Source organism: Lathyrus oleraceus, chromosome 2 (assembly GCF_024323335.1).
Source record: "Lathyrus oleraceus cultivar Zhongwan6 chromosome 2, CAAS_Psat_ZW6_1.0, whole genome shotgun sequence".
Lineage (NCBI taxonomy): Eukaryota > Viridiplantae > Streptophyta > Magnoliopsida > Fabales > Fabaceae > Lathyrus > Lathyrus oleraceus.
The window spans coordinates 238,837,409-238,845,502 of record NC_066580.1 but is presented as its reverse complement, the minus strand read 5'-3'; the positions used below and the strand labels follow the sequence as shown (position 1 = coordinate 238,845,502).

At 37.2% G+C, this 8,094-nt stretch overlaps 1 long non-coding RNA gene across 1 annotated transcript; it reads left to right on the top strand.

The window, feature by feature from the left end:
• The first annotated feature begins 383 nt into the window (after window positions 1-383).
• On the top strand, window positions 384-2,287 carry LOC127119012 (uncharacterized). Its single transcript, XR_007802545.1, has 2 exons — window positions 384-1,190; window positions 1,983-2,287. It is a non-coding gene; the product is annotated as an uncharacterized LOC127119012 (long non-coding RNA).
• Window positions 2,288-8,094: the final 5,807 nt, after the last annotated feature.

Sequence of the window (8,094 nt, the reverse complement as noted above, 5' to 3'; positions counted from 1 at the left end):
TGAAATTCTAAAATTCTACAGTAAATTAAATCTAACTATTTTAATTCCTAAAATCTACTTAAGCCCTAAATTCTAATTAAAAGCTAATTAAGAACCAAAATTTATTAAGTTCCAAAAACACTATCCTAATTAATTCAAGAAACCTAATTATTCTTACTTCTAAAATCACCTAAATATGATATTCTAATTAACCTAATGACAACCAAAAACTAACTAATTCTACCAAAACAAACTGTTTAAAAAAAACCTAATACTCTAATTAAACCTAATTAACCCCTAAAATCCAATTTAACTAATCAAAGCTAAATAACAAGTGAAATAAAGAAAAGGGAAATGAAAAGGATCAGACCTGGGGTGTGAGCCCAATTTATGGGGTACAAGCAAGCAAAAAAGGTGGAAGGAAATTTGGACTGCAAACATGCCAGGTCCAATAATCCCTAGAGAGGAGGGGTGCAGATGGAAGAAAAGGTGATACCGTCGAACCGTGGGCCTCGTATCCAACGGATTTCCCTGACCCAAACTTCTTGAAATAGGTCAAGCATGGCGCCTCTAACACAGATGGGAGATGAACGAGAGAAGACTGCAGAACGGCGAGTGGCGCTTTATCCTTGGACTGCCTTTTGCATTTTGGAGCTCATCGCCGTCGTCACGCACATCGCCATGGCACGTCTCGTCCTCGGGTTCAGCTCTTCTTCATCACTTGAACATGTATCATTGGGGAACTGAAAAAGCTCGTCGAAGAAACGCGAACACCTCCGTATTGACGTCTTTTCCACATCATCCGCCACAACTTTAAAGGTTCGCCATCCAAACCACTTCATCGTCGCTAACCCATAAACAGAAGGAAAACAAAGGTTGAAGACGACTTGAAACTTACCAGATCAAACAGGTTCCTTCCATTTTGATTGCTGTACTTTTTCCATTTCAAAAACTTGCTTCTGAAATGAATCTTCTGATATGGATTGTACTCTTCAATGCCGTATTTGAGGTAGCATTGGCTAGTTTTGAGCTTCCACACTGAAATGTTGAATGAAGATTGGCGTTCACGGTGGGAAAGATGCGATTGGAAGTGGAAGAAAGGATCTGCAGAAGCGAATTCAGAAAGTTCTGGTTTTTGGAAGCTAGAGATTGAACCTGGAATTCTGTTGAAGATCACTTTTCGGGCCAGTGATTCCAGAGCATGAAGTGAAGTGAGTTTATAATTATATAGCCTCTCATTCTGTTAGATTTCCATTGCTTCTCCATCTCTCTCTATTTCAATTTTGTTAGAGTTTGTTATAGGTTGTTAGGTTAGTTGGATTCAGTTGGAAAAACAGTTAGGTTAGTTGGGTTGGAAGGTGACTTTCTGTTACAATGAAATTGTTAGTGACATGTTATTACAAATAAATGGTGTCATGTTAGCCTATTAATGAGGGAGTTAGTCATGTTGTAACTTCTGTTAGATTGATGTTTATCAGTTAACTAATTTATGTGAAATGGATTGGAAATTAAGTGACAAAGCTGCTATATGGATTTGGTGAATGACTTGTACATGACAGTCTGAACAGAACCATGAATTGTATGTGGACTTGCTTTGAAATCTTTGTTGTGATTGTTTATTAACTCAATGTCGACTGCTAGTTGTTTGAACAGAACCATGTTATGTGAGTATGTGAATGTATGTGATGAACTATGCTATAGAAATTTGCTATCAATTGGAATACTAACATGTTATGGTAAAGTTATGTGGTGTGCTTATGCTTAAGATATGGATGTATGGTCAAATTGGATGAATGTTAAGCTTGTTATGGTTATGTATGTATTAGATGAAATTGGTGAAATGGTTGAATTTATAATGATAGTTAGATTAATGTTGCTTTCATTTTAATTTGCAATCAATGGTTAATGATCATGTATTTGGATTGATGTTTGAATTGATGACCATGCCATGTTTTGAAATGAATGTGAATCTAAAGAATGTGGTTTTCTCCTTGGTTTTGTAGGTGTTTCATGGAAGAGAAAAGCTTGATCTTTGAAGATTGCATGAAGTCAGGAAAGCATGAAGATGTGGATGTCTTAGAACTTAATCTAGAATATTAGGACTTGTTTGAATCTTGAGATGGATTTGTATTGGTAGGATCACGTGGTTATGCTTTAGAGTTTAGTACATGTGAGAAATGGTTTTGAATTATTTATTATGTAATGAGGTATAGCTTGAATTTTGTTCATGGGATTCAAATTGTAAATGGAAGCAAATATTGAATATTGTAAAGTGAATGGAATTGGTCTTATGGACTTGTTTTTGAAATGTGTATGAAATGTATGTTGGATTTGAATGATAATTATGTAAGGTTACGAATGGAATTATGAAAGTGGGATTAGATATGAGGATTAAACACAAGTTAGGTTCAAAAGTGTGTAACAAACATGAAAGTTAAAAATGATGGAAATCAAAAATGGCATAGAGGGTTAGTCAATATTACCAATGTCAAAACAATATGGATTTAGAAATGGATGGTTGACTTTGGTCAACTAGTTGACCAAAGTCAACTGTAGGCTAGAAACTAGGGATTTCTTGTGTGGAATAGTCTTATGTAGGTGAATATGACTTTTACCTGGTTCAAATACAAGCAACATGAATGAATGCATAGATGGAATAACAAGGATGACCTAAAATGGTTCAAGAATCTTGATAGACCAAAAGTCAATAGTTGACCAAAGTCAATTGTAGGCTAGAAACTAGGGATTTCTTGTGTGGAATAGTTTTATGTAGGTGAATATGATTTTTACCTGGTTCAAATACCAAGCAACATGAATGAATGCATATATGGACCAACAAGGATGACCTAAAATGGTTCAAGAATCTTGATAGATCAAAAACAAACCGAAGGCCCAAAAGATCAATGTATTGATGGAAGCATGAACCCAAGAACCAATGACCAATGATTAACACCATGTGAATAGGATACATGCCCATGAATCAAATCTTAAAATCTTGAAAGAAACATAAGAAAAGAGGTGTATGGTTTCAGTCAAGATGTATGACAAAAACTCCCCTAAATGGGCTAGGTTTTCAGTCAATCCATGATCACGAGTCAACCTTTGCTAGCATATAACTTTAAGCATCTGGGATTAGGGTTTCAATGAACCATACCATTCAATAAAGGCCTTTGTATGGATCAATATGCTTTTACAAGCAAGTCTTCATTATATAAGCCCCAACTAGGGTTTTGATGGTCAAGACAAAGGCCAAAGAACATCCATGAAGCTTCACAACCAAATCATTAGGAAATTAGGGTTTGAGACCCTTTAGGGGTACCGTGATGGAATCTTGTTGAACCCATGCTTCAAAGATCATTCTATTAGGGTTTCACATCCCCCATGATCAGATGAATAGCCAAGTCACACCTTTAAGGTTTGATCCACACACAAACCCTAGCTTTGTAAGCCCAGAACTTTGAATCTATAATGATCAACTACTAAGTATGAATGATTGAATGATGCATATGAATGAAACATGAAAGCATATAGATGATCCCTAAGTCATAAGTTAAATAAAAAACAAAAAATTGGGCAAATTTTGGGGTATGACAGCTGCCCCTATTTAATCATCTTAAACCTGAATGAACGAATTGTGACAGCTTTTTAGGTATTCAAGGTAGAAGAAGATTAAATACAAAAAAATATCCAAATTTTTTCCTATTGAGAATGGATGTAATGTAACAGGAGTTTTTTTTATGATTTTCCAAGCAAAGATTGGGCTTTGGCTGAGTCAATAAGACTATATTTTTGGTTTTTATCGTTTGCAAGGTTTCATGTTATGCTATATGAATGATATGCATGGGTGAAGCGACATGATTGATACATGATGATGATTTATGCAATGGTTAAGCCATATGCTCATATAGAGGGCGGTGAGAATTTTGGACTAGGATATGGGATCATTCAGACATGATTCTTCTGTTGGTGTAAGCCCTAGAGGCCAATACTTTTGATACTTGTATCGAATTATTTATTAATAATAAAAGGCATTTTCTTTATTATGGTTGATTAATAAAGTCCCTGGAATAGATAGTCCGTTTAATGTATTAAGTGTGACTTAATCATGAGAGCACATTAAACATAAGGACACTATTCTTAAAGTATCCGTAGCCGAACTTTAGTGTGAAGTGGGATAACATTAAAGCATTAAGACTATTATGTTTGTAGACTGATGATCACATCTCATGGATCATGGATAAAGAGTTATCAAGTCTTAAACATATGTATGAATATTAGGAGTAATATTTATACCGGATTGACCCGCTATGAGAATACTATATAGAAAGTTATGCAAAGTGTCATAAGTTATTCTCATGGTGATAATAATGTATACCACTCTTCGACCTGAAACCACTATGGATCCTAGATGTAGAGTCGAGTGCTTTATTGCTGATCCAATGTTGTCCGTAATTGGATAACCATAAAGACAGTTGATGGATACTCCATAAAGTATGCTGAGGGACATGAGTGTCCTAGATGGAATTTGCCCATCCTGCGTAACAGGATAAATGTCTATGGGCCCAATATTGAACTGGACAAGGATGACACGGTCTATACCTTGTGTTCAATATAGACATAAGGGAAAAGGGGTAATTATACACATAATTATTATCACAGGAGGTTTTGTCAGATCACATGACATTTTCGTGTCTTGGGTAGCAGTGATGTGTTGCTAGATACCGCTCACTGTTTATTATGTTAAATGCGTGATTTAATATAATTGCCAACGTCGCGAAAACCTACAGGGTCACACACAAAGGACGGATTGATGGGAGATAGAGTAACTAAGGAACATCGTAAGGTACGGTGTACTTAAGTAGAATACGAAGTATGGTAAGGTACCAAATACTTAAGTGATTTTGGCATATTATGAGATATGGGCCAAAATACACTTAAGTGGGCTTTTTGGCTTGAAGCCCACACAAGTGGTTCTATAAATAGAACTCTTGTGCAGAAGCATTGTATGGGAATACAACACAACTGAAGAGTTGGAATTTCGTATCTCTCTTTCTCTCACTCAAAGCCTTCATTCATAACAGCTAGCACTGCGATTGAAGGAATCCGTTCGTGTGGACTGAGTAGAGACGTTGTCCTTGTTCAACGTTTGTGATCGTCCCGTGGATTTGTATCCAAGGTTTTGATCGTTACAAGAGATCTGCACCAAAGGTTTGAATCGCCACAAGAGGTAACGATTCTATCACTGATCATGCCCATTCGTAAGGATCACTAAATGGAGAAATTTTTAAATACCGCTGCGCCTTGGATGGCAATTCTCCTTCAGTGGTATCAGAGTCACTTACGAAACCATGAATCTGATAACTGCTTTTGTTCTGTATTAATATGATTAAAGACAGAATGAATCAAAAATTAAATTGAGATCGATCAAGTCATATATATGATATATGTAATCTTGATGCAAAATACATTATATATGATATAGTGTTCTCGTTTCGTTCATTCAAACACTCAATGATTGTTTTCCTTTGAGTGATCAATGGTCATTTGCTTCTTGATCCAACATTAGTATGGTGAAGCAATGACGTGTTGATCAATCATACTGAATCAACAATCGAGATGTGTTTGACGGTCTGAAATTGGTGTATCAGGGTTAGTGACGGCACAAGGGTTGTGTTGTCAGAGAGTTATGCGATTGGGGTTGTGACTGCACAAGAGTTGTGCTTTCCAAACACTTTTCCGAACAGTGTTAACCGGTTAACGCATATGGTTAATCGGTCAACGCAATACAAAATAAAATTTTGAGATTTTCAAACAGTGTTAACCGGTTAACGCTTTTGGTTAACCGGTTAACGCAAGGCAGAAAAGAATTTTCTAACAGTTTTTCAAACAGTGTTAACCGTTTAACGCATATGGTTAACCAGTTAACGCAAGACAAAATTCACCCGTTCGGCTAACTCAGTGCTTTAAAAGTATCAAGTGTTGATGCGAAAAACGACGTCGATTTTAAATGAATTGTTCATTAAAATTTCGGCTCTGCGTAGTGTGATCGGTCGTCGAAATTTAATTTGGTTTTAATTAATTAAAGGAATTAATAATAATAATAAAGTGTTTATTATTGTCTTGTGGTGATCAGTTATGGCCTTAGTTTTCCTTTATTCTGCTTTGGGTTTTAAAATACGACCTGCGTGTCGTGCCTCTCTCTTTATCTCCCAAATGTAACTTCTTTTCTCATCTCACTCCCTCGTATGTAAAACGAGTTTCTTTTATGTAATGTAATGATATGAAGAAAGCAAAGAAGTCAGTGCCAAAGAAGGACAACCTTGAAGATCTTGCTTGGAGAAGCTTAGATCGTTGTTAGGTTAGCTTAGGTTCTCTCATTGGCCTGGGAGAACAATTGCGCTAGGGGCCATAACTGTTTCATTATGTTTGTATGTATGTTGATGCATATGTGCCGCAGCTTGAAAAAAACAGAGGTGCGAAAAAAACAACCGGCGAAGAAGGAATGACAGAAGAGTCGCCACCGTGCGTTATTTATCCCAAAGGAGGGAAAGGAAACGCTCGAAGTAAACCTGAAAAAGGAAAGGAAAAGACAAGGTCTCGCAACCAAATCTTGGGTTCGGGAGTCGATTATGCGAACGGAAGGTATTAGCACCCCTACGCATCCGTAGTACTCTACGGGATCCACTCTTGTTGTTCTTGTCTAAAGGGTGTGTGTTTATCTAATGTACTATTTACTAAAAGGGTCAAGAGAAAAATGACTCGCACAAATATCGCATCTATTGCATACGTATCTCATCTGAATATGAGAATCAGAGTCTTCGTAGCTCGGCTACCTATGGGTTAAAGAGATGTGTGTTCGCTAAGACATCGCGTTTTATGCCTACGTATCTCATCGGGAATGAGAATCAGAGCAAAACGTAGTTCAGCTAACTACGGGAACAAAGGTCTCGATTGCAACTAGGGCAAGAGAAAGGGAAGGTCTCGATCGCAACGAGGACGAGAGAAAGGATCGCAACAAGGGCGAAAGCAAACAAGGATTAGTTGTTAGTCGTTAGTCAAACTCGACAAGACATCGCATCTTGTGCCTACGTATCTCATCTGAACATGAGAATCAGAGTTGCCGTAGTTCGGCTACATAGGGATTGCCATCTGAACATGGACTTACAAAGGAGGACACTAGTTGTGTCAAAGGAAAGTGGGCAATGTGTTCACGTCCTAGCAGTAGGTGTCGCAGCTCGCTGAATCGAGTCTTAGGCAGTTACCTCTTTGCAATAGGATGGATTGACATGCCACAAGATCGGAGACGCACGGAAGGTCTAAAAGAAATGGGGAAGTTCTGCCCTAGAGTTGTCATGCAATGTATACTTAGGTGTTAGGATTTTACAAATGGGAATATCTACCTAATGTTAACATGCAAAGAATATGGGAATCTTACCTATGTTATCATACAAAAGGATATGGGAATCCTACCTATGTTATCATACAAAGGGTTCTATCTAATGGGTGCTACCTAATCGGAACAAGAATTGACGAGTGGAGCAAGGAGAAGTGTTAGGGATAAGGGTTTGATTGGTTGGATGTGCTTTGAGTGATGGCGAGAACTTGGATGAGCGAGATATATATCTCGAATCCTAGCCTCAGGAGTGCATGGTATACACTATGTTCCATTTCCATCTTTATTTGCAAAAGTGTTTAATAGAGATTAAGTATTTTTAGGTTTGATTGAGAAAGGGTTTGAAGAAACCGCATTGACAATTTTAGACGATGGCGAGAGCTAAGATTGGCGAGATATACATCTCGAATCCTAGTCTCAGGAGTGCATGGTATACACCATGTTCCATTTCCACCTTTATTGAAAAAGTGTTAAATAAGAATTAGGTATTTTGAGTTTTGTTGTGAAAATGACTTGACCTAGATTAAGTATTGATGGACGTTTGAGAAAGATTTGAATGAGTGTTTGATAGAGCAAAGTGGATAAATTTGGATGATGGCGAGAGCTAGGATTGGCGAGATATACATCTCGAATCCTAGTCTCAGGAGTGCGTGGTATACACCACGTTCCACTTCCATCTTTATTGAAAAAGTCTTGACTATGAATTAAGTTTTTTTTGATTT